This window comes from Ambystoma mexicanum, chromosome 1p, assembly GCF_040938575.1.
Source record: "Ambystoma mexicanum isolate Mex_15411 chromosome 1p, UKY_AmexF1_1, whole genome shotgun sequence".
Taxonomy (NCBI): Eukaryota; Metazoa; Chordata; class Amphibia; order Caudata; family Ambystomatidae; genus Ambystoma; species Ambystoma mexicanum.
The window spans coordinates 165,581,124-165,608,865 of NC_090921.1; the positions used below are offsets into that span (position 1 = coordinate 165,581,124).

The 27,742-nt window shown below is 49.1% G+C and overlaps 1 protein-coding gene across 4 annotated transcripts in view; it reads right to left on the minus strand.

Moving 5' to 3' along the window:
• GIGYF1 (GRB10 interacting GYF protein 1) overlaps positions 1-27,742 on the minus strand; it is a 1,784,248-nt gene that overhangs the window by 1,023,309 nt on the left and 733,197 nt on the right. The gene's annotated exons all lie outside the window — the stretch shown is intronic.

Here is a 27,742-nt window from a genome sequence, read left to right on the forward strand (position 1 = left end):
AGAAGAAAGCATCGCCCATGCTCCTCGGTTGGGGAAACCTGCTGGCGAACCTCCGGCACTTGGAGTTCGCCGCCGTCGCGAAGAGCTTGATCTGGGGTTCGCCCCATCGTCGGAAGAGTCGGTCCACTTGATTCTGGCGCAGTTCCCACTCGAGGCACGAGCGCAGCTCTCTGCTGAGTGAGTCGGCGATGGTGTTTTTTATCCCTGCCAGATGAAAGGGTACCAGAAACATCCCTTGGATGACGGCCCAATGCCACAGATCCTGGGCTTCCTTGGATAGGGCAGGGGATCTGGATCCGCCCTGCTTCCGAATCTAAAACATCGTGGTGGTGGTGTCGGTGAAGATCCTCACCATCTTGGCCTTGAGGGACGGAAGGAAGGACCTGAGGGCCCAGAACACTGCACGGAGCTCCAAGATGTTGATGTGGAGTGTCTTCTCCTCCGGGAGTCAAAGGCCTCTCACGTGGAGACCCCCTGTGTGCGCTCCCCAACCTTCCAGGGAGTAATCCGTCGTCACCGTCACCTGGTGGGCCGGGGCTAGGAAACCTGTTCCCGCCGTCAGATGAGAGCGGATACCCCACCATCTTATCGCCTGACGGAACGCTTCGTCGAGCGGGGTCCTGTCCTCGAAGCTGCCCGTCGGCTGGATCCAGTGGGCGTCGAGGAATTCTTGCAAGGGCCCCATCCGAAGTCTGCAGTGGCGCACCAGATAAATGCAGGACAACATCATTCCGAGGAGGGACTTGATAGACCTCACTCTGGCCACGTCCGTGGCCAGCAGACGTTGCACCTTTCCCAGGATGGTCCTGATCCTTTCCTCCGACCGTCAGGCCAGCCGCGCCACAGTGTCGAGCTGTGCTCCCAGAAATAAGGGGGCCTGCGACAGGACCAGGTGGGATTTTGGAAAGTTGATGGAGAACCCCAGGTCCATGAGCAGCTGGACGGTCTTCGCAGTGTGTTCCACAACGAGCTCCCTTGTCCTTGCCCGTATGAGCCAGTCATCTAGGTAGGGGTAGACGAGGATCCCCTGTAGGCGCAGCCGCGCCCCCACCGTTGCTAGGCACTTGGTGAACACCCTGGGTGCCGATTTTAATCCGAACGGGAGGGCCTTGAACTGGTAGTGCCGCCCTTAGACACCGAAAGTTCCTCAGGTTCGTGGTCACTTTAGAATAGGGATATGGAAGTACGCATCCTCCAAGTCCAACGACGACAGGAAATCGCCCTCGTCCAGCTATCCCAGCACATGCTGGAGGGTGACCATCTGGAACTTCTGTGCCTTGATGCATTTGTTCAGTCGTCGCAGGTCCAGGATGGGGCGCCATCCTCCTGTCTTCTTTACGAGGAAGTACCTTGAGTAAACTCCGGGGCCCCAAAGCCTCTTTGGAACAAGCTCAATGGCACCTTTTTTGAGCATCGCCCTTGATCCAACAGTAGTTGAGGGATGTGATTTTCCATCCGGGCCACGGGAGGAATGCGGGGGCACTTCTTCTGGAACTCGAGAGCGTGCCCCAGGGCCAGGGCGTGCAGCACCCAACGGTCGGTGGAGATGGACTCCCACACGCCGACGAACCTCATCAGCCGGCCTCCCACCGGGGTGCTTCGGCGGGGGCCCAACCCGACGGTCGGTTCAATCTTGCTTGGAGGCCGCTTTGCCTCCTTGACCACCTTGGCGACGACGGCAGGATCCACCTGACTTGCCGCGTCCCCTGTAGGCCTCCTGCGACGAAGATCTTGCCGCTTGACGGTACGTAGAGGAGCTGCTGCCGGCTCCCTTGGAGGCACCCTGTCTGCCTCCGGAGCTCCGAAAGGACGGCCGTCGCTGTTGGAGCACACCCAGTGCACGGGCCGTCTTCGTGTCCATCTTGATCGCCTGAAGGGACTCCTCAACCGCCTTGCCAAAAAGGTTGTTCCCATCGAAGGGCATGTCCAAAACCTTGGTCTGTACGCCCTGGCGGAAATCGGTCACCTTGAGCCATCCTCGTCTCAGGCAAACGCTGTTGCCCAACTGACGGAAACCGGTGTCGGCGATGTCCGTAGCCACCGTAATGGCGTGGTCCAAGGCAATCTCCCCTTCCTGTAAGATTTTTAGGGCCTCAGCCCTCTTGGCGTCCGGAAGGAAGTCCAACAGAGGGGCGATCTTGAACCACAACTCCCCGTCATAGCGGGCTACGATGGCCAGGGCGTTGGCCGCCTTGATGGTCGTCCCTGCAGATGAGATGACCAGTCATCCCATCGCATCCAGCTTCCTACCCTCGCCGTCCGGCAGGGAGGTTGAAGTCGAGGCCGATGCCCCTCACCCCCGCCCCCCGCTTTCTTTTTGGCCGCCGCCGAAACGACCGAATCCGGGGTAGGTTGCGCCCTAAGGCACAAGGGGGCAGCATCGGGGACCCGGTACTTCTTCTCGTACCGGTCCCTCTTTGCATGAGCTGTGGCAGGGTTCTTGAGGAGGGCGAGCCCCTCATCCCAAATGTCATCAAGAAGCGGTACGACGAGGACCGTCTTCCTTTTAGCCTCGCGCCGTTGGTAAAGGAACACTTCTTTTCTTCGGGGCAGAGCTGGAAGAGCTTGGATGCCCTGGAAATCATGGCATGGAAGGATCCAATCTCGTCGGGCGGGGACGCCCAGGCAGGGGGCAACGGGGGACACGTTCCGGCCTCGCCTCCGGCGTCATCCGTACCCGTCGTAGTCGTGTCCATGCCTGTATCAGCCCCGTGGGTAGTAGACCGGGGGGAAGGCAGAGAAGACCACAGAGGAGGGAGAGGAGGCCTAGGATGTGGCGTCCTCTTAAGTGGTGGACTCTCCGAAGGTCCTGGCTCCGGTTCCCCTGTCAGGTCTGGCTCAGGTACCTCCGTCAGGGGAAGGGGCAACCTAGTCCTTATCTCCGAGCATAAGGACTGAATGGCTGACAAAATGGCTGCCGAGGTGTCCTGCGGCACCGGAAACGACGGGAGCGAGGGCTCTTGAGGAGCCTTGTCTGCGACACCGTCGCTCTAGTCGTCGCCCTCGTCGGGATCCCTCCCGATGGGCTGGGCCTCTTCCACGACTTGGATGAGCTCCTCTTCAGAGGTCGTGTCCGTATCCACGATAGCCACCAGCCCCTCCCCCACCCTTTCCAATGAGGACTTCGTGGGGGTCTTCTCGATGGGCCTGAAAGACCACTCCCTCCGCGGTGGCAGGGAGACTCTGGTTTCTGAGGGCGCCTCCACTGGTGTAGCCTCCACAGGCTGAGCCAGGGCCGCAGCGACATCCTCAATCAAGGTCTTAGCAGGGTGATTTAAGGCCATCGTCACCTACTGTACGCCTGGGGCCTTCACCTTGGGGGGGGGGGGGGGGTCCGAGCCTCGCTCCCCCTCTGCCGGAATCTTCGAGATCGACCGGGGCCTCTCCAGAAGCTTCGCCGGGTTCTCGGACTTCCTCTTACCCGAGCCAGAGCGTTGGCTCGTGGTTGATGGCGCCGGGGAGGGTGCGCCCTGCCTGGCAGCCAAGGAGCCCGACCGTTCAGTGCTCCCGGTGCCCGCAGACTCGCGGTGCTTAGCCTTTTGTTGGGCCCCCGTCGCCGGGGCACCCTCACAGGACTTAGAAGACTGCTCGGAATTCTTTTTCTTATCGCCTGGCGGGCCCTTACCTTCCAGCCAGTTGGGGAGACGGAGGTGGCGATCCTTCATGGTCCGCTCCGACATGTTCCCACAAAACGCGCAGTCCTTTTACTTGTGCGTCTTGCCCTCATGGAGACAGTAGAGGCATAATGAATGCTCGTCCTCCTTGAAAACGTTCTGAAGCTGGAATACAGGGCAGGTCCTGATCAGCTTCCCGGACGTCGAGCTTCCTTTCTCCTGGGCCATGACCGGGGTAAGCTTCGGAACTTCTGGAATCCTTCAAAAGCGTAACTCGAGGAAATCTTCACCCTTGAGGGGCGTAGAAACTCCGAAACGGATCCCCGTTGATCGGATGTAGACACGGTGGAGCTTGAGGCTCTATTTAACCGAAAAATGAGAAAATCTCCTGAAAAAAGCGCGAAAACGCAGCAAAAGCTCGAGAGCTACAGCACGAGGACTCCCAACACTTGAAGGTGCGGTAAAAATCTGAGGATGGCTGCCAGGGGCAGGGCTTAGGGAGAGGGCAGTCATTGGCTGGGGCAGTATGACCCAGAGACCAGTGATTGGTTACTACTGAGAAAGAGATCAGAAACGAAACTGATTTTTTTTTTTTCTATACCGAGGATTCCCGGCCTGACGACTGGGAATATTCATGAGCATGTGAATCCATGCCAGACCCCATGCTGGAGAAGTCCCTTAATCACAGCGATATATATATAGAAAGACAACTATGACAACGCTGGGTTCTCTCCAGGAACGCGTACACAGGTGGGAGTCGCTCCCGCTAACACTCTGGGGTAGAGCCTCACTGATCAAAATGGTGATTCTCCCCAATCTCCCATTTATTCACAAATATACCATTACTCCTACCGTCGTCCTTTTTCAAAAAAATTAAAAATCTTCGCGCTACTATGGACGGGGATACCAGCAAGGGTAGCCCATGCAACGTTAATACTACCAACGTCATGGGGCGGCCTCGCACTCCCAGATATAAAGAGATACTACTAGGTGGCCCAGGCAGAATTCCTAAGTCACTGGTACACAACATACTTTATCTGACCGCATGTACAAGTTGAACAGACCCTTGCATCCCCTAAATTACTAAGAGCTGTCATTATTAGCCACATCCCAGTACCACACAACACGATGAACACTGTCCTGTCCACCTACGATATATGGAAAAAAATGGCACAAAATACTATGTACAAGATTCTCTCCCCTGCTGCCAATTACATTTATTCCAGGTATCCCCTTGACAGCTGAAAAACTATTTCATCTATGGCTTAACAAAGTCAATCTTCAATCGCTTGGTGACCTCTTCCCCGAGGGCACATTCTGTCATGATCTCTGCTTCCAAAAGGTCAGGGTTTTCCCAACTCCCTTGGAAGCAGATACATAACCCAGGTTCCGAGTGCCAACCAGTCCCAATTGGGACCTTTTGGACCCAGTCCTGGCGCCAGTGGCACCAGGCTCATAAATATGCCCAGTCCCAGCGCTGGAAGCGCCGGGCTCATAATGCTTGAGTGGACTTACCTGCAGCAGACCATGCTGCTTACTTGCCTGCCAGTTGAGCCTCTGATCCTCTTCTGTTTGGAACTACTTTTCCTGTTGGGTGGGGCAGGAGCCACTCCCTAGATTCAGAACACTGAAACCCTTCTGGAAAGCAGGAACTCTTTTCTTACCTAGGCGTGGCTGTGGAAGGAGACACCTAAGCACTACAGGAGGCTATTTAAACCACACCCGATGGATGAATCTTGCTTTGCGTTATTCTGCATCCTCTGTAGCAGAACGTTCATCGTGTCTTCTGCATCTGATCCTGGGCCTAAGGAAAAAGGCTTACCATCCTGAATCCAGTCTTCAGAAACACCTATAAAGACAAGAAAGAACAGGTTAGCATTACGGTCTTCAGTGACAGCTCTTCACTTACCTGGTCCATCGGCTGTCACCAACGCCTCGCGCTGCATTCCGGCATCTGAAAGACAAAAGCTTACCAACTCTTCGCACGCTCCGGAGGCCTTCGGCGCTGCATCCCGCATCTGAAAGACAAAACAAGGTGCGTTTAAAGACATTGGGGAACTTTAATACTCACGTGCCATTACTCCTTTCCACATCTAACCCAGTGGGTATTCCGGCACCCTGCAGCCGCTCCGAACTTGTACCTGCAAAATAAAAAGACAGTTAGAGCGCTTCGTGAAGCAGGCAACAAGCGCTTACTTACGTGCTTCCAGGCGCTTCTATTCATCACACGGGCTCCATCTTCAACTCACTTCACCCCGTCATCCGCCATCGCCGGAACCCTGCAAAACAAGAAACTTCATTACTAAAGACTTTAAAGACATTAGAATTACTCGAAACTTACCGTTCGTGCAGTAAACGACGGACAGCAGTCCTCTGAAGTCAAGAGGCCTGCTCCCCTTATCCAGTGAAGAAACTGGTTACAGCACCCTGCCCCGAGGCAGATGGAGAGCACAGCGTTCACTTACCTAAGGTGAGAGCGCTAACCGTTGGGGTTCTACAGGAGAAGAGAAAGGGAAGAAGCGAGAGACATTCAATAACCCAGTTCCTTAATCCCATATTTTCTATCTGCAGACATCTTACCCTTCAAGTCAGACATACAGTGCACAGAGGTCCAGCCCAAAGAGCCAGCCGTGTGTTACACATCACCTTTGCAGATACGGTATACGCCCAGTCAAGACCGGCGCCTCTACGGGAATCAGGTGAGCGTTACACATTCATAACTCCACAGATGGCCAGAGAAAGGGGAGGTAACTCATCACTCAACACATTCATCGACTTCAGGCTACGTTATAACTTGCAGTTCTTGTTCCCATCATTCCCCCCAAAAGCCAGCAACCTATTACATAATGCAATCCAGGCGAAGGAAGAGGGGAGACTAGTGTCAATGATATACAAGTCCTTACTAACAGACACTGTAACCATCGACTCTTGAACGAAACGGCCATAGTTAGACCTCCCTGGAAGTTGTGGGAACAATGGAGGAAGAGATGAGCGAACTACGTTTCCTGTGAAGTCAGTGCAGCATTCTAATGTTTTGTTCTGACTTTGCGATAACGCTTTTTAAAATGCGTCGGAACTTGCACTCGGCGCGTTGCAACCCTGATCATTCCTATGGGTTAACACGCTGCTCGAGTGTTCCACATTCGCTTACTTTCGCTTTCCATCCGTTCTTACTCTGCTTTCCCTCTTTCGTCCCTCCTAGGCATTGTGCTACCGAGCCTCTCCTCCCGCGTTACTCGTAACGCTTCTCCCAGCTCAGCGGCTGCAGTATTTACGGTATTTCGGTGCCGTCCTCCTTGTTTCCTTTTCCTACCTCTGTCACTCCACTTACCTTCGGATTTCCTTAAATCAGTCACGGCAACTCTTGTTCCGTCTTGTTGGATCCTCTGCACGCCAAGCTACCAGTTCCAGGGCATTCTGGGAATTGTAGTTTCCACGCTCATAAAGGCAACCAACAGAGAAGGAAGAACATATTACCTGGGGATTTCGGAATTCAACAACCATTAGAAGGTCTATATCAGGGTTTTTCAGCAAAGCTTTTCCCTGAAGTAGGGTGGACTCACTGGGAGCCCCTACTGCCGGCTTATTGCCAATAGGCAGTGTGGTTTCCAGAGGAGCTTATCCTAAAACCTGCAAAGAAATCCTAACAACTCCTGGCGAGAACAAAGACATATACCTTCAGAGAGCTCATCCGACGAAGTATCCACAGGTGAGGAGGCGGAGGAGGTGGGAGACTTAGAGGGTGAAGCTCTATCAGCGGTCAAGCCCGAGAGAAACTACGATAGAAAACAGCCATCCAAGCTACAATACCTGAAGAAGACTGGGCTTACATCCTCCGCCAAACTCAGAAAGTTGCTATAAACACACGATTCACACAAATCCATTTTACCTTTGTGCACCAAACCTACTATACCCCTGATAAAAAAAAACGCAGACATCAACCAGAACTAACGACACAATGTGAAAGATGTGGCACTGCGGCCGCAGACTTTCTCCACCTCGCCTGGAACTGCCCCGAGGTATCGCAATTCTGGACTCCAGTCCTGCAAGCAATAGCTGCTATATTAGGAGAGGAGCTGTCACCACTCCCAACGGTAGCCCTCCTAAGATTAACCAAATATTTGCAGCCCTCGTCAAGGAAACTAGCAGCCCTTCTCCTGGTGTTGGCGCGCAGGAGGATAGCTATGACATGGGATCGGGGCCCAGCCCCTACGCTGGCAGCCTGGAAAAAAGACGTTTTGTATTGTCAGGATATGGACACTGAATTTCTACGGACCCTACCCCTTCATGCACGACCCCCTCCCCCGCCCCCCCTCCCTCCACATCTGGGGTCCCTACATTGCATATCTACTTTCCAACTCAGATGCCTCAGACTCTCAAATACAGTCCCCATAAACGTGGAGTGTGGACAGGAACCCACTAGCGGCACCGCGTAAGGCGTATTGTGATAAGAGGACAAGATAGCCTTAACAGTCTTTATAATCACCGTCGTGGATGGAGGGAATCAGAGCAGAGAATACTGAATGGCATAAATGTTACAATTGCACCCCGTTGGTGCAAATGTGTGTGTTTGTGTATGTAAACTCCAAAAATAAAGTTTAAACAAAAAAAATACCTTCTCTGGGATAAACTACTGTTTCCCAGAGAAAGTAAAGTGAAATTGACTTTACTAGTCTTTTTAAATTCCTAGACCCAGCACACCCTATCTTACAATAGAGTGCTAGAGGGGTTACCTAGTATGCCCTGTGTCCAGATACTCATGTAGCAGTCAAATGCTAAACTTTCCTCTCGGAATGGCTGGTGCCACTGGTTTTACAAAAAAACTACCATGATTTCCCGACCGCGTACACCGATAGCGTTAAATTGCGGGAGCCATGTTTTTCAAGGTGGCGTTTGCGCCCCATTTGTTTAAACAGGTCCCAGTCTTTATTCACCATTTCTTATTGGAAAGGTCCTTCTAGAGTTTGTCGCTGCGTGCCAAACCAGGTTTGGTCCCTTTGTTTCATCGCCTTTGGCAGGCTTCAGGAATGAAGACCACTTCTGGCGCCCAAGTGTCTGGGGTGGGCAGGAAGTAAGGGAGGTGTGAGAAAGCTCCCTGTGCTTAGTCTCCTAGGAGATCCAAATGCACTCTGGCGTGATTGGCTGGCTGACTGTCCGGCAAGGAGAGGCACCCTGCGGGGTGAGTGGCAGCTAGGCTGGCATGAATGGGAGGAAACTGAATAAAAGGCAAGTCTCTTGGCTTGGAAGGCAGAGTCGACCACTGGAACAAAAGAACCGAATACTAGCTTGAAGAGGACGGCTGCTGCAACTCCCGGACCATTGGTTTGCCCCGTGAAGCCCTGCTGCAAGTCTGAATCGCTAAGTTCATCTCGACAGAGAAGCCCTGCAAGGACGACTTCTCCCGTTAAGTTGGTGGAATCAATCAACTCGACACTAAGCCACCTGGATACCATTCTCGGAGCTGGTTGTATTTTCCTCAGAGTGCTGCAGAAAACCGAATAACCCGGGAGAGGGACACCAGTTTGTGTGCTTGACTACAGCTACCGGAATTGAAGATTTGCCAGGTGCCAGCTTTTCACCAGTCCCAGTGCAGGAGTCCCCCGACGTCCTCCCTCTTGGCCCCACAACTAAGTCTCAATAACAGCCAGGAACAGAAGTCTTCAGCTGCACCTTTTTCTTCATTTGAAAGGTTCTGTGAAACGAGACCGAGTACTTACCTCTCGCGGTGAAAGTGCTTGAAACTTTAGCAACTAGCAGGTCTAATCAGCTTGTGACCCAACATATAATTCTTCTGCTTACAAACTATTTCTGAGAACTTCTACAGAGACTTTACCATTTATTTGCCAGAATCGTTTTTACCTATCCAAGACTTAAGCCCATGGACTTTGGCCTATCCGAATGAATTGCATGGATTCCTCTGGTGAACTTAAGTATTTGCACTGTCTAAGAAAATTGTAATTCTTTTATATTCTACCCTATTCCCTTTTGCTCCTCCAAAGTATACTGAATGCCATTTTGCTCCTCCTTCAAAGTAGGTTGAATGCCTCAGAAACGTAACTAGTATCAGCCTACCAGTTAACGTGCGTATCTTGCCCTTTTACGCATGTAAATATGGCCAATACGGACCATTTAATTTTGTACTGCGTACCGTGTACGCTTTGATTTATTCATTAAAAAAACATACTTTCCACCACTAGATGGCAATGTAGCATTTCATTTGTCAGCAGCATAGCCTTCTTATGCATGATGGTGAATTTCCAACTGAAAGACCAAATCTGTGACAGCTAAGCGAGCAACACAATAAAGCATGCACCCTATTAAAATGTGTTCATACCCATAAAGTATGTGTTGGATAAGTTTTACTCTCTTGCAGAGGAGAACATTTATTTTAACTCTTGAAATTGCATTTACGCTATAATTTGAAAAATCATGCGTAAAATACTCCCACCTCAAAATCTTATCTGGAGCACTGACTAGTATAGTACTAAAGAACAAGTTACTCCTTACCTGGTAACTTTCTTTTGATGGGATGTTCCTCCGACATATTCCTTATCTATGATATTTGTATCTCCATCTTGCTGGCCTCTGAAAAAAAAATTTCCCAGTAGAGGACGCTGTGCGTCGATGTCCATCGAGTAGGTGTTCCTCGACAGCCACCGTATCGACGCCGACGTCATCATGCCTATAAATGGCCACGCGCAGCGTCCGTTGCTCAGTTCCGTTTTGTAGAGTAAGGTAGTTATTGTATGAATGGTTACTACCCTTGAAGGAGCGTAAGCTGCATCCACAAGGGAAATGTTACTGCGGGGATGGATGGGAAGGGCGATAAGGAATACGTTGGATGAACATCCCATCGAAAGAATGTTACCAGGTAAGGAGTAACTTGTTCTTCGAAGGGATTGTGTCCTCCGACGTATTCCTCATCTATGATCTATGATAGACTCCCATAGCAGTGGTATGTGATTGGAGGCGGGAGTAAGAGATGCCATATTACTCTTTAAGAATGAACAGAGTAACACAGCTTCGCCAAATCTAGTCTCTTGAATAGAGGAGGAATCCAGGCTATAAAATTTGGTAAAGATATGTGCGGACGACCATGTGACAGCTGCACATATCTCTCTAATTGGTACCCCTCTTTGAAGAGCTGAGGAGGCTGCGATACCACCTATTCCAGAATGGCTAAAATAATCCATCTGGAGATGGTTTGTTTGGTTATTGGTAATCCCAATTTATGTCCTGCAGAACCTACTAAGAGTTGGTCTGCTTGTCTAATTTTAGCAAAAGTCTACTGATCTAAAAACTCAAGGCTCGCTTAGGGTCCAGCCTGTGTAATCTCTCTTTCTCTTTCCCCGGATGGGGAGGAGGATAGAATGAAGGTAAAGTAATCCTCTGAGTAATGTGAAATTCAGAAAATACCTTTGGGAGGAAGTTAGGCTTCACCTGTAGAACGACTTTGTCCTTGTGAAAAATTGTATGAGGAGGTTTACAAGATAGGGCTGTATCTCGCTAACCCTTCTAGCAGATGTTAATGCTACCAATAAAACAGTTTTGAGGGTGAGAAACTTCAATAAACAAGAGTGGAGTCGTTCAAAAGGAGCACCCTTTAGGAAGTTTAAAACTATAAGTCCCATAAGGGAAACTTGGAATGGTCTTGGAGGGTAAACATTAGTTAGACCTTTCAGGTATTGTATTACCAATGGAATTTTGAAATACGATGGCTCCTCTGCAGTGCGCTTAAAGATTGATAGCGCTGCGAGATAGCCCTTAATAGTGCCAACTTGAAGGCCTGAATTTGCCAAATAAAGTAAGAAGGATAACAGCAGGTGTACCACATGAAAAGGGTTCGATATTCTTTTCTCTGCACCAGCTGCAAAATTTATTCCAACAGCAGCGGTATAGAGTTTTAGTTGCTGGCCTTTTGGCCGAAAGCAACACCTCCATGACGTCATCTGGAAGGTCCCAATCCTTGTACCTCAACCTTTCATATACCAAGCGTGAAGGTTGAGGGTCTTGATGGCTGGATGGAGAACCTGACCTCCCTTCTGCGAGAGACGATCCTCTCTGTACGGTGGACGAATTGGAGGATGGATGGACATGTCCAGAAGGTCCGGGTACCACGTTCTCCTGGCCCAATCCGGGGCAATTAGGATCATGGTCTTCCGAAACCTTCTCAACCTCCTGATCATTTGAGGACTGACAGGGACCCGAGGAAACGCGTACAGAAGTGGGAACTCCCAGTCCACTACGAACGCGTCTCCTAGAGCTCCTCTCGGGGGAAATTCCCTTGAGCAAAATCTGTCGCACTTCCTGTTGATACTGGTGGCAAACAGATCCACTTGAGGGGTTCCCCAAAGGGCGAAGAACTCTTGAAGGACTTCCTGAGCTATCTCCCACTCGTGGGGGACTGTTCTGCCTGCTCAGAGCGTCCACTGTCAAGTTCTTCTCTCCGGATAGGTGAATTGCCGATAGAGAGATTCCTTCCTGAATTGCCCAAAACTAGAGCTGCATCGCCTCTCTGCACAGCGGCAGTGACCCTACGCCTCTTTTGTTGAGGTAGTGCATGGTTACTGTATTGTCCGTCATTATCAGGACGTTTCTCCCCCGTACAGACGGCAGAAAAGCCTTCAGTGCCAGTCTGATGGCTCTCAGCTCCAACAGGTTGATGTGTAGTCTGGACTCCGATGGAGACGAACGACCGCTGATGGTCAAGTCGTTGGCATGGGCTCCCCACCCCGTGAGTGAGGCGTCTGTGACTACTGTTATCTCCGGCCATGGTTGCCAAAACAGTTCTCCTTTCAAGATGTTCTCTGGAGAGGTCCACCATTGAAGGTCGTGGGCTACCTTGTCCGGAATCCGGAGGAGATCTGTCATCCTCCCTGAGAACTGTGACCACTGAGTCCTCCGTGCCCACTGAAGGGATCTCATTCTCAGGCGAGCCTCTGGCACAAGGGATATGCAGGATGCCATGAGGCCTAGCAACCTCAAAAAGTCGTAGGCTGGGAGACGTTGGGCATTCTGAAACCTGGTGACCATCTGTAGAATATCTTGAGCCCTCACCTCTGGTGGCGTGGCTTTTCCCAGGGACGTGTCCAGGACTGCTCCAATGAACTGGAGTCTCTGTGATGGTATCATCTGTGACTTCTTTAAATTGAGGGAAAAGCCCAGCTTGTGAAGGAAGTGGCAGACATAATCTAGTTGGATCCGAGCTTGTTCCGAAGAAACTGCTCTGATCAATCGTCCAGGTAGGGGTAGACGTGAATCCCTTCCCTCCTTAGACGTGCAGCCACAACCGACATTAGCTTGGTGAAGACCCTCGGGCGGAGGTCAGCCCAAATGGCAGAACTCGAAATTGATAATGAGAGTTGCAAATTGCGAACCTCAGATATTTCCTGTGCTTGGGATGGATTGGCACATGGAAATAAGCATCCTGAAGGTCCAGAGATACCAACCAGCCCTGAAGCTGAAGGGCCTGAAGGATCTGAGAGAGTTGCCATCTTGAACTTGTCCTTCCTGAGGAACTTGTTCAATTCTCGTAAGTCCAGGATGGGTCTCAGTCCTCCGTCTTTCTTTGGTATGAGAAAGTCGGGGGGAGTCCCAGCCCTTGTTCCTGTCCGCTACAGGTACCGGTTCTATGGCACCTTTCTCTAGCAGGTCTACAATTTCCTGCAAGAGGAGCAGATCCGGCACTTTCAGAGAGCTGTTCCCCGGTGGATGGCTCTGAGGGATGCGTAGAAAAGGCAGGCAGTAACCTTGGGCAACTGTCTCCAATGCCCAAGCATCTGACGTAATAGCCTGCCATTCCGTCAGATAGTGAGTTAACCTGCCCCCTACAGGTATCTTGCGATGGGAGACCTCAGTGGTTTGGGAGCGGCTGATGCAGTTGCTGAAGGTAAAGCGGCTCCTGCGGCTTTCTTTCCTTTACCCCGTCCACCAGGGGTAAATTTTCCTTGGCCTCTTTGAGCCGGCCATCCTCTGCCTCTTCCTTATGAGGAATAATAGCGAAAGGACCTTCCTCTCCAAGAGGATCCTGAGGGACGAAAATTAGTTTGGCGGATTGCAGCTCCTAGTGACTTGGCTGCTGCTTTAGATGTTTGCAGTTTTTCCAAACTGTCATCCGCCTTTTTACCAAACAGGGCAGAGCCATCAAAGGGCATATTTAAAAGTCTGGCCTGTACGTCAGAAGCAAAGCCGGACTTTCTCAACCACGCATGCCTGCGGATTGTGGTACTTGCCGCCATGGCCCTGCTGATACTGTCAGCAGAATCAATGCCAGTTTGAAGGGACTCACACATTGCATCTTTACCATCTCTGATATTTAAAAATGCGTCCCTTTCTTCTCTTTCCTGGAGGCAATCAGCCGCTGATGAAGCACACCCCCAAAGAGTGTGGCTGACCCTAGCGAGTGCACAAGTCGCATTAACAGATTTTAAAGCCATGCTACAGGCCGAGAAGACTTTCTTAGCCATGGCATCATATTTTTTATCATCCCTATCCTGTGGAGCAGTGGGGTATGCAGATGTACTGCCTGATGAAGTTGCAGCCTGGACCACCAGACTCTCTGGAGTAGGGTGCTTAGATAGGTATTCAGGGTCAGCAGCAGATACCCTATATTTCGCTGACAACTTATTAACCGCAGGGACAACTTCAGGAGTTTCCCAGTTAGTTAAAATCTTTCTTTGTAAAGCAGAATGAAAGGGAACCACAGGATCCTCCTGTGGACCTTTATCCAGAATATCTGTGAGGTCATCCTGTTGAAAAACAGGTGAAGGCGCAGACCAACCCATGAACTCCATAATTCTTGACATTAGGGTTCTATAAGGGATTTCAGCATGTTCCCCTGGGTCTGGTTTGACAAATTCCACTTCTGGGGAAGTGTCTAGGCCACTTGCTTCCTGTAACGCATCCTGAAGGTCTTTCAAACTTCTTTCCTCAGAGGCAAAAGTCTCTGGTTCAGGTGGTGTGGTCCCCTGCAGCCCAAAAGGCATTTCTTGATCAGAATCTTCCCTTTCTTCATAAATTGAAGTTAAGGGGGGATGCTCTGGCCTGTGAAATGGTATAAAACCCATCTCTAAAGCAGAGGGAGCCATCATCAGTGGCCTTGAAAAGGTCGATGTCGGCGCTGATGTAAAAATCCTCGAAGGCGCCGAGAAAACTGGAAGAGGCCTCGAAGAACTCGAGAGGATCGGAATCCTGCTCGAGGATGTCGACGACGTTCTCGACGTCGTGTTGGAGGCTCTCTGTGTAACCGTTGGCTGTGGAGTAGCCGTGGGTATTTCTTTTATCGGCTTCGACGTCGATCGACGGATGCGTCGATGGCGCCGATCTATGCTTCGAAGGGGCTTTCGACGATGGCGTCGAAGATGCTTTACTTCCCGATGGCTCATGGCGCTTTTGGGTCGACTCTTTCGCCGGGTGCTTTGACTCGCGGCGTTTAGGTTTTTTGGGCTTTTCACCCGGGGTATCACCCTCAGCTGACTTCGAGGGGGTCGAGGCCGCTTTCTCGAAGACGCTTAGCATCTTTTTTCTGAATTCCTCCCACTCAGCCTGAGAGCTGTGGTTTGTGGGGAAATTTACTCTTTCAGGGGAACTAGAAGACGACAAAGGAGATCTTCTACGTCTCTTTTTCGAGTGTCTAGACCTCGACGAGTGGTGGGAGCCACTTCGAGACCTAGACCGAGAATGCTTTCGACGGTGGAGGAGGAAGCCATCGAGTACGAGTCAGTTTTTTCGAGGAAATATGAATATATTTCGACTGACGAACTGAGCAACGGTTTTCCGAGACACACAAAGCGCGGAAAAACGGAACTGAGCAACGGACGCTGCGCGTGGCCATTTATAGGCATGACGACGTCGGCGTCGATACGGTGGCTGTCGAGGAACACCTACTCGACGGACGTCGACGCACAGCGCCCTCTACTGGGAAATGTTTTTTTCGAGGCCAGCAAGCTGGAGATACAAATATCATAGATAAGGAATACGTCGGAGGACACAATCTCTTCAAAGTGTATGTTTGTGTGATATTTAACTGCCTCCTTCTAGTGAATGTTTTATAACTGACTGTTGAATAAATAAGTGTTTAACCAAGAAACCTTGAGTGTAAGTGTATTTGAACACCTGTGAGTGTAGACCTCTGTGTAACATCTTTACAGCTCACATTCCCTCTTGAGATAAGCCTGGCTGCTCAGCTCCACTACCAAAAACTGTGTAGTACAGACTTGTACCAAAGGTTGGTTTTGCTTACACCTGTAGTCGTAGTTCTGTGTAGTGGTCCCAAAGGGTACTGCATACAAACTCTGCCTAACATGTTCCTGTATAGCTCTGCAGATCCTTTTGTTCCTGGGCCCAAGTTGTGGGGACAAGAGGGAGGACATCTGGGGACTCTTGCACTGCAATGGGAAGGTCAGCATCAGCAATGGGCAAACTTCAATTCAGCAGCACTTCAGTGTTTCAGCTCCTCGCGTCTGACAGCAAATAGCAACACTGCGGTTCTCGGATCCCACTTCAGACTTTTCGGAGGATCTCCCTGGTACTCGGGTCCGACTTAAAAGCGATCCACTCGATTTGGTGTTCCTTTCCCTGGCACTTCGGTTCCAGCAGCAGCATAAGTACAGCCAGCTCCGAGAGGATGTCCAAACGAGTTCACTTTGGAGTTGATTGGTCCCACCAACTCAAGGGGAGAAGTCGTCTTTGCAGGGCTTCTCTAGTCGAAACGAATTTGGAGCTTCAGCACAGCAGCAGGGCTTGACCAGTCAAACTAAGGCTCCATGAGTTGCAGCAGGTGTCTCTTCCAAGTTATTCATCCGATTTCTTTGTCCAATGGTCGACTCGGCCTTCCAAACCAAAAGCCTCGCCTTTTATGCAGGTTTTTCCCATTCATTCCAGCCTAGCTGTCAATCACACACCAGGGTGGCTCTCCTTGCCGGACAGCCAGCCGGCCAATCACCTTTGGGTGCATTTCTGTAACCAAGGGGATTAAGCACAGGGAGTTTCGGGCACTTCCCCCCCCCCCCCCACTTCCTGCCCCTGCCAGACATACTGGAGCAAGAGGCTGGCTTCACTCGTGAAACACGCCAAAGACCAAACGAATAAAGGGACCAAATCTGGTTTGGCGCGCAGAGTAAATCTCGAGAAGGACCTTTCCAACAAGAAATGGCAAAAAAGGCCAGGGCCATTTTGACAAAATGGGCACCCATGGGTGCCTTACAGCAGCTGCTAATGCAGCCCACGGTAAAAACACACAACGGTAGTAAAAAGTAAACCACTGCCATCAGCCATTAATTGCAGAAAGGTTAACATAAAAATGTTACATGAGTAACTAGAAAAAGGGATACTAAGTAACCCCTCCAGCATTCTATGGTAAGATAGTATGTGCTGGGTCTAGAAAGTCGCAAAATGTAAGTTAAGGTGCTGTGTGTCACAATGCAAAGATGATGCCTATGGAGATTGTCAGACGCCAAAGTCAAAAGAAACAGAAAAAAATGCATGAGTGTGGGGAAAAAGGTCTCGCTCTCTCCAGGTTAGAAATTAAAAGTCCTAAAGTCCAGCAAAAGAGCTGGGGGTTTCTAAGGTAGAAGGAAATTTGTACATTTCTGAGAATTCTCCCCAACAACCTCCCACAAAACAGCTGGGGACATGATATGACGAAGGAGGAGGAGATGGTAGAGAGGAAAACGGAAGCCCGTGGTGACTATGGACAGGATCCAAGGGTTTGTGAAATGTAGCTTCCAGCTGTCCTGGAAAAGAGCCAGGTGGCCCCCACAGGAGTGCTGTGTTCCCCATCCTTGACGTAACGGTTTCTTGATGTCGGAGGCGGGGGGTGGGGGGTTGCAGAAATACTTGTCTGCTGAAGTCCTCTGCCGCTTCCTCGTCTTATTGCTGTGGGTAACCCATCAGGCTTCTGCATACCGCGGTCCCAAAACCCCTTGAAGCCGGTGAAAGCATGGGGTTTGAATCCAGTCCTTGCCAGTGACTGAGGGAAGGATTTATGGCCTGGCTGGCAGTATGGCCAAGAATTTGCCAGTTTCAGTGGCGCTTTTCTTTGTCAACTTGTCATTGGTTGACAAGTGAAAGAGGTCCAGACCCTCAAAGGGCAGATCTAGGATCTGCTCATGGACAACAGATGAGAACTTAGTGGCATGCACCCAAACCGTCCTTCTCATCTCGACACCCAGACACAGCCCTCTGCTGGCTGTGTCTATGTGAGAGCCAAAGACTTCATGGAGGTCCTGCGCAATAGCCCAGGCATCCGCCAGACCGGCCTTGAAGGAGGCTTGCCTCTCCAAAGGAAGGCAAGGCAGAAACTCCCCGAGCTCCCACCACAGTTAGCTGCAGCTAAAAGGGCGTTGGTGGTGGCTTGCCGCAGATGAAGTCCCAAAATGGCATAACAGCGTTTGCCCAAAATAAATTGTCGTCCTTAGAAAGGCAAGTGGAGGTGGCTTCCGTGGAGGAAGATGACAAAGACGATGGTTTAGAATATAGTGAGCCCACAGTCAACACTGAAGAATGTGGCTGCAGGTAGGAGGCCCGGAAGATTAGCTCCCCAACCGTAAGCCTGAACCTGCTGTCCAAGTTCTTGTGCATTTGGGCATTGGCCCTGGGCTTCTCCCAGACCTTTCCCGCCACCTGCAGGACAGCCTTCAGAAGAGGAATGCCAGTCAGGATCACGGTAAGCTTGCCCAAAACATCTGATAGCACTCCTGATTCCTGGGTGGCTTCCTCGAGCAGAGGTTTCCCCAAGAAATCTGCTAGGTCCTGAAGGCAGCCATGAAAGGCCTTAACCGATGCAGAGGGTTTGTTGTCCTAGGCGTCATCACCATTGTCATACCCACCCCACCCATTTGTTTTACAGACCGAGGGGAGTCCGGGACCAGGGACACAATTGCCAGCGGGGTCCCCGCTAGGTCCGGACTCGAAGATAGGTCTAATGGCTGTTGAGGGGGGGAGGGGGTGAGGAGGTCGTTGGTGGTACAGGAGAAGACAAGGGTCTGGACAACTGGTAGGGTCTGGACCAGGGGAGTGACTGGCACTGGTAGCAGTGGAGGAACAGGCAGAGGGCAAAGAGGAGGCGGCCAGGGAGGCAGCACCAGCGGGATCACCTCCTTCACTATATACTTTAGGAGCCCTGACATCTGAGGAGAACGCATGAGGAAGCCCTCGAAGAAGCAGTCCTTACTAGTTGACAGATGCCTAGGGGCCCGGCCCTCCGATGAGCTGGGTCTCTGCTCCTAGCAGAGGAGCCTGAGGGGTGTAGCCGTAAGGCTGCGATGGGTATAGGTACCCATGAGGAGACCAGATGTGAGTGCCATATACAGTCCTCTGCCGCTTCCAAGGGAAGGGGACTGGAAGCTTCTTGCAAGGCCGATTCAATGGGCGAGAGCACGGACGGGCCCTTAGTCGAATTCAAAATGGGCCCCCAGCCTAGCAGGCTCTGCCACATGCTTATCTGCAATTTTGGGACCTTGTGCCACACTCTGGGTGGGAGTTCCCAATTGGCCTGAGACACGAGAGATCTCAGACATGGGAGGATACAGCTTGGGTCTTGCACCCAAAGCAGAAGCGTCAACCTCAGAGATTACTCCGGTAAGTGCTGAGCCGTAAGCCAGGTGGCCGGTAGTTGCGACGCCCTGACTCTCAACCTCGGTGCGAGCGCTCTCAGCACCTCTGCCGGTAGTCATGCTGGATAGTGCCGAGGACAGACTCTTGGAGGTGGCACCCAACAATCTCTTACCCATTGGGGGGGGAAGAAGAGGACTAACTTGATCCGAGGAGAGGTCGGTAAGGCCCCAGAGCCCCTCCGCATGGGAGGCGGTAGCCGTAAAGGCCTCAGGCCTGCCAAATCGGAATCTGAGGAATGTTTGCCTGTGGGAACCCCGGCAAAAGAGTCGCTGTGGTGAGGAGCCGTGCTGAACAGAGGGGCTACCTTGTCTTCGCAAACTTGTAAAGGGGTAGAGAGAGGGGCAGCAGTAAGTATTGTTACTACTCACAACCCATACTCTGGTTTTTCTTCAGACTTGGCAGGTCGAAGGAGGATCACTGGAGGTAGGTTTTCCAGGCGTTGGATCCAGTAGCAGATGCCCAGGAGGTCGGGTCCAGGAGCAGAATGCAACTGTTTCTACAGGATGAAATCAGCAGGCGCTGATGCAGGACCCATCTAAACCCTCTACCAGACGGAGGTTAGCTGGTTCCAGCAAATGTCACTGTGCATGGCGACAGCAAGCCTCACATTTGTAACGGTCAAAGAAAACCTCAGGACCCAGTGATGCTTGGACGCCAAAATCTCACAGGAACGCTACCTGCATGACAAGCGGAAGACTCATTAAGTTCTGAGTCAAGGTGATGCTTCTACCACGGTAGCCCAAATTGGAGTTGGTCAGTCCACTGGATGGCCCACGGACACTTCTGAAGACTAAAATGCATATACACAAGAAGACACCGAGACTAGTTGTTCCCAGTGGGCAAGAGGATTGAAGCGCTATAGGGCATTCTGAGATCAGTATCCAGACAGGACTCCATTGGAACAGCAGCAAGATTTGGTCTTCAGCACAAGTCCATGGGTTCTCTTTTCCAAAAGGCAGGTTAGAGTCATAACGGACCAGCCAATCTAAGATCTGGCCCACACACATACATACACCCCCGCCAGCAGTGGTCCAATCAGGACCACTGGTGGCACAGCTCATGCATAACATTCTGATAATAAGCACACATTGCCCTGCAGTAGCCCGCGAAAAGCCTCAGCTTTCCCTATAAGGATTTTTCTGTCCTCACAGATCAGGAAAAAGGGTTTAGCACAAGGGGGCAAAGGGACACACGTAAAACCTTGTGGCACGGTCATGTCTAGACACTAGCTACATAAGGTAGCCAAACACAGTAAGGCTAAAGCCACACGTGGGGGTACCATGAGAGTACCGCTTGGCCGCATCACACTGCTCACTTGCTGGTTCCTGCCTTCGCTGCTGCATTGCTACGGAACGACACAGACACAGAACTTTTTGCTGGTTGCCAAGACTCGGCGGTGAACACGCCCCGTTGCCAGGCTTACTCCTATAACAAGAGCGCGTGCAAGTTTCCATTTAATGTACAAGTCAATGGGACTGTGTCCTCCTCCAGTGGACGTACACCCTTACCACTGACTGTTGGAAATTTTCATAACTCCTTTTGTAAGCCGTTAGGCCGTGTGGATTCGCAGCCCCCATTTGATGTTACCATGTTAGCCTCCACTAAAAACTGCCCGGCTCCTCCTATCTTGGCTATTCCCATCTCGCCCATTGACTTCCCGCACTTGCATCCTGATCATTCTGCCATTTCCATTCATGCGAGTCAGTGCGAGTCCCCTATTCCCCTGAGAGAGTTAGATGTTTCACTTAGCTCACATCAGTGTCCTTTCAGACCTCCGCAGCCCATTCTAATCCAATACTACAGTCTTTTGTTCTTCCCACTCCACGCCCGACCAAACTAATAACTCGTTGCATCACTTACTTGGGATTCAACCCATCATTACAGCTATTAACACTGCTATTTTTAGTTTGTGCAAGTTATTTGAATTGCTAGACTCCAAATTAACTCAGTCAACCCAATTTGAGGAACTAATGAAATGGTTGTCCTCCCAAAGCCTAACTAAAATAGGCAATGGGAGACAGGATAACTCTGTATCCGAGGTGCTGTGTCAATCTGTTGTGTGTCTTGAGGATCAAAATGTTGATGAGCCTGTAATTCAGGTCTCAGTGGCTGTACGTGCTCCGGTCATTGAATCATGCCTACTATCAGCAATTTCTGACATCATTCGCCCATTGGCACATTTTCCCTCCGCGTTGTCTATACCTAAACCAAGTGTTAACCAGATTGCTCCTAATGGCTCTGCGGTCATTCCGGTTGCACAGGAGGATAACGCAGGTAATGACTCACCTCACCTAGGACAAGGTCACTTACAGCTGCTTAAATCTAGAAATCCTAAATTCACGAAAAAGCGACCGCTGTCTCAAAAAAAAAAAAAAATTGAACATGGCGGGTCCAAAATATTCCAAAACCACACTCAATGCTTTTTTCAAAGCCCTTGGAAAAACATCCATTTCACACTCAGTCCCGGTTACGGGGACTGTGCCTGTAGCGAATCAAGCTGATCCGTCAATGGGGGCCTTGAGTCCCCCTCAGCCTGCTCCTTTCACTGACGCTTCTAGCGACACCCCGCAGTTGAGCAACTTTCTCCCCTCAGTACTTGGTATACACATTACAACAGACAAGGTATGCTGCCCTTGTGGCTGATCAAGCATTTGAGCCCACACAACCTATTGCTTCTATCTACTCTGCCCATGTTCCTTTAGTTGTAAAGCCACATGGGCTCGTAGGTCAGTCCACTCAGTAAGTAGAGAAAGCTACTCCAATCATGTGTGGATTCCCGTCAGCCACAAAATCAGTGTCCTTTGCCCCTCGGGCTGCTTCCAGGCTCCCTGCTGAATCATGCATGTCACAAGTTGCCGTGGAGGAACTCAAAATGAGAGTTGACGAATACGTGGCAGCAAATTTAGCAAGAGTGCTCCATAAATCTGCAGAGTTTCAGACTGCTTCGGTTGTCTCCTCTCGGTGCGCTGCAGATTCTCTCCTATGCCATTCACCGGACACATTTTCTGGAACTAAGGCAACATCTTGGTCTGAGGATCATCGGGCACCAAAGACATTTAGAGCAGCTGCCCAATTGAAATGGACGCCTCGTAAACCCAATCAGCAGCCTTCCTCCCGACATTTGCATCCCCATCGAGCTAGCTTTCATACATTCATTCTAAAGTGCAGAAAGGGAAACTTCCCAGTATAGGACTTAAACCTTCAGAGTGTTTTAAATATTTTTGGTGACATAAAAGATCTGCATAACATATCCACACTAGATATTGACCAAATTGAATGTGACAATGTACACACTCAGTAGTCAGACTATGGATCCCCTCAGGAGTGGTTTGGCAATTCATCTAGCGCTGCAAAATGCAACCTTTAGATATGGGCTTTTTATTAGCAGAGGATCCGGAGTGTGTACCTGTAAGATCTCAAATTTCCAAAACGAAACCGAACATCTATCAGGTCACCAACAGAGAAAGCCGAGACATCTCAAGAACCCCAAGCTTGCACCATTAACCATCAATCTGTAGTGTCACTTCGATTTTAACAATTGTAAGCTGGAACACCAGAGGCCATGCTCACCTCCACTCATTCAAAGATACGCCTGGTCTGTAACATATCATAGCCCTTCAAGAAACATGGCTGACCACTCCACTATGGGACAATTATGAGCTTACTTTGATCCCGGCTGTTCCCAGTGGAGAGAGACTGTTCTCTGGCCTTCTTGTGGCTCTCCACATTAAGTCAGGCTTCACCATTACGCCTTGGGCTTTTGTGGGTGCCCACTTCCAGCTCGTCGAAATTACTAAGAATGACAAGTCATTTGCTCTGGTTAAAATTTATCGCAATGTTCTGGCTATGTCTGATGAGTTGTCTGGTTTAACTACTATTTTTCATACTATACTCTCAAATTCAGCGATCACCCACACTGTCATTGTGGGTGACTTCAATCTTGATTGTTGGAATGAGAAGCGCCATAACCAAACAGTGCGTAAATGGACCACTTTTATGGGCAAACGCAACTTTCATATGGTTTATGGTGCAGTACCGGGTGATTCGCCTCCGCATTATACGTGGCATCGCGGTTTGAGCACCAGCATTATCGACTACATATATGTTGATCAGTGTCTCTTCCAGAATGTAAAACAACTAACTGTAAGAGACCAACTGTATAGTGATCATAGCCTTCTGACCTTACAGCTCGACAGGAATTTCTCAGATAAAAAAAATCTTCCATCAGTCTGAACTCATTGTAAACTCAGCACGTTCTCGTGTGCTTTGGAATGTGATATCATTGGCCACATTTAAGAGCGTGGTTGATTATAACTCCTTATCAGCGCACCCAGCACAGTACTCGGAATTATTGCACACTTGATAAAACAATTACAGTTCCATATCACAATAAAATCTGTCACTCTCACGTCTTTGATTCTTAAACCCATCGCATCAGAGACGAGTTCAGGAAAATAAAACTGCTTGTTGCCTCCACCCTTCCGTCCCGCTGGCAAGATCTTAATACTGCCAAATGCAGGTACAAAAATTGGTTAAGAGGTCGGAGAGCTCACATATATCAACAAGATAGTGAAGCCATGGCAACTGCAATGTTTAACAAAAATTCTGCAGGTATGTGGTACCTTTTAAATAATCATACCTATCATCAGCAAGGTGATTCCCAAATTAACGGTGTGCAAGAAGACAACTGGATTACCCATTTCACTGCTTTGTATGCTGACCCCCAATATGCAAAGCTTCAATATGAGCCAGTATCTACATCACCATGGCAGATTCATTCCTCCTATGATACAATTTATGCTCTCATATTGAAGATTATTGCTTCCATGGCCATGGGCCCTGGTGGGTTATCCAATCTTATGTTCAAAACAAATCCCCATGAATGGGCGCATATTCTTGAAACCATCTTCAGAGGCATATTAAATATGCAACTCATTCCACCTTCTTGGAAAACCTCTATCATCATACCCATTGTCAAACAGGGTGACCGAAGCGTCCCTTCAAACTATCGCCCAATTTCGCTTTTGGACGCTCTGGGCAAGACCTTCACCAAATTGGTTTTGCATGATTTTAATGCTTGGACTATGAAATTTCATCTGTCCAAACTTTAATGTATGCTGATGACCTTGTTCTCATTTCATTTCGGGTCTTCAGCGGCTACTAGATGCCTTTCATGGTTACATACAGCTGAATGAGTTAAAAATCATTATAGTGAAAACACAAATTGTGAACTACTCGCCCAGGCGCTCTGGGCCGCTAGCTCACATTTGGACCATCAACCAGTCTCCAGTTACATTGGTACCATACTATAACTATCTGGGGATGTTTTATGAGGGCAAAACAAAGGCACAGGGTCATCTAGAGCGTGTGGAATCCAAACTAGCCTCAGCTACTTCCCAAGCTCGTAAAATAATGTACAAACACTGAACATTCTCGATCATGCCTACTTGGCATTTCTGGAACATGAAAATCGTGCCATCTTTGCTGTATGGTTTGGAAACCCTGCCTAGCGATTCTCCCTTTCAATTTATAAAGTGGGATGCCAAATTTTGGCGGAACGTATTACATCTGCCTCAATGTACACCTGCGGGTTGGATCAGATATGAGCTTGGGCTGGTTTCGCTCCAGGAGCACTATAACTGGCGACTGTGCTCTCTATTCAAGAAATGCTTGTTATCAACAGAGCTAAATGTTATTTAGAAAATATTATCTCAGTATATGTTTTCAGTGAGTCACACCTTTATAAGTACCTGGCTCCGGAAAGTCTATCAAATCTTAGCCGAAGAAGAGATCTCTCTCGAGCTACTGCTCGGTAATCCGGATAAAGCCAAGCTTAAGATCCACCAGGTAGATTGGATCAAAACTAGAGAAATATGGTTAACCTACCATGACGGGGATGTCATTCGATTCCCCCCCAAAAAAGTCTGCATTCTGCCTCCATATTTGGTATGCTCTCCTTCATCTAAACTTCGTACTAGCATACTATGTCTGCGCTTCAACCTTTGGATTACCAACGACATACAAGCAAAGCACAGACTTCTTCTGGCCCATAGTAACGTTTGTCGTTTCTGCTTAGATGGCGACACTCGAGAAACTTTAGCACATTTGATTACAGAGTGATGTATCCTCTGGCCCGTGAGAGAGATGTTTTTCACTAGACATTGGAAGCACTTGGGGAGTGTAGCACAACAGGAATGCTGATCTATTATTCCAAGTTCGTGCAATATGCCCCTGCAAATAGCAACTATCAATTTCTTGACTAGCTTGAAATTGGAAGATGGATTAGATGACCTAGCGTTATGACATGCTGAATAATCTACTCTGTCATATTAATATCTTATTGATATCTAAATAGTGCACTATGTTGAATTTATTTTAATAATTTTGAGTTGTTACCTCCTCTTGTAAAACTGTTTAGTAGTGATATCTATACTGTAATTTTGCGAACACATGTATGCTCATTACTAATTTATATCAATGGTGATATGTATAGTGTTATCTTGTGATTATATGTTCGTTTATTCATGATCGATAGTCTTGTTTAACAGATATTGTTTAATATTGTTTTTAATGCTATTTCTGTTTTATGATCTTTTATATTTGAAAGGTTGATTTAATTCAGCCGTTACAAATATTAAAAAAAAACAAATACACTAAAAAATAGCAAAACATAACTGCTGCCACCAGATTGTCCCTTAGGAACATCTCAAGTAACCATAAATCCTCAGAGTGTTAGTCTAGGGCAAAACAAAAAGTGTAACCCATTGTACTGTGTTAGGACTGATTTTCTATAATCTGGCCTGGTGGACAGATGTATCGAAGGCCAAACTATATTGTGACAGGGAGAACTCTGGGAAGCTGTAGCCAAACCAGTTCAGGTAGCAGTGACAGGTGGTCTAGGCTAATATCTTCAGAGGTGGTGAGCTTGTAAAGGGTCCACAATGAGGTCACACCATGGGAATCCCAAATTACACTTAGAAAGGATGTATAAAAATTATTTATGGCCAAAACACTATGAAAAATTACTACTAGCAATTAGAGTTATCAACAATAGATGCATATATACAGTTGCTCATTGTAGGGCATAATACATATCAGAAACGCCTGCAAAGGAAAGGTTATTATATAATAATGCACTCCAGTCCACAGAGATGACCCCTAGCTAAAATTGTCTAGCCCCAAGTTGTCTGGGGCCTTTTGCCCAATAGTTCAGGAAAAAGTTCCACAGACGTTATGAAGCAGGAAAAAATGCAGGTAGGGTCTCTGAGGTCTAATGAAGGCTTCTTAGGGTACAAGTAAAACTAACTACCAAACAGTAGTCCCAACTTTCAGAGGACTTCGCAACAAGCAATGGCAAAATCAAAAGTGTTACAATAGCCGAGTGACTTATAATGGGAGTAGGTTAGAAGCTACACAACTTACCCCTGTACTCTGATTCTTCCCCAGTCTTAGCAGGACAAAGCAAGAGGGTCCGAAGTTGCTTTTCCCGGACAAAGTCACAGTCCTCACAGGGATTATAGGTTCAAGCAGATCTCCAGTTGGTGTCCTTCACTGTTGCAAGGCCTCGCGTTTGAAGAATTCACCAAAACTCGATGCAGAACCCCTCTCAGGACTGGACTCTGGTCAGCTATGCAATTTCAGATGGTGGTCACTGCAGCAGGGTGATGCAAATAGACTCAGCAGTCGTTAAGCTTGTTTGTACAACGATAAAACGTTGCCACAGGTGATACAAAAGTAACCAGAAGTAGTACCACTAACACAACTAAGGGAAACAATGCTTCCCAGTCCTGACAGCCTGAAGGACATGTCAGTTTCACAATGACAAATGAGCAAAGGCCAGTGTAGTAAAAGTTCAGGTCGGATTCAAAAATAAAAAAAAAAAGGTTTTGGGGTCCATAAAAATGGAAGGAAAGGTGCGACAGACATCTTTCCCAACACCCTGTAATGTATCGAACTGCGTGGGCTATCCTTGATATAGGTTGAGCCACCTGATATTCACATCCAGCCCCTTCGTTTTGCTCGGGTCTCCATGCTTGCCTGAACGTCGCTGGTTTGATGCGCCAAAAAACAGCTAGATTGAGCGGCCCCGATCAGCAAAATCTTTCTTGGCCTGAGCCGCACTCCCAATCTCCAGTGCCAGGGTCTCCACTCTATTTTCGTTTCCGCTTTCCTCGTATATGCATGGTACTCACCCCCATTTTCCCAGGTAGTGTCGTTTCTCCCAGAGCACTGGCCAGGTTTCTCATCTCCAGAGTCGATCAGGGTTTATTTGCACCTTTGGTTGACTGAAGGTGGGTCATCTCCATCTCTTGGTGTTCAGAGTCCTCAGGGGATTCATTTCTTCTGTTTAACCCTTCAGGGCTTCCTTTTCGAATTACTACAATTTAGGGTGAGAGAGACTACATGCTAAGCAGCCATGTCATCCGCGAACACGGATGGTTTTCCAACAGTGTGAATTTTTACTAGGCGAGTGACATGCTTGGCCTAGTTTCAAATTGTTTTGATCCCTCCAC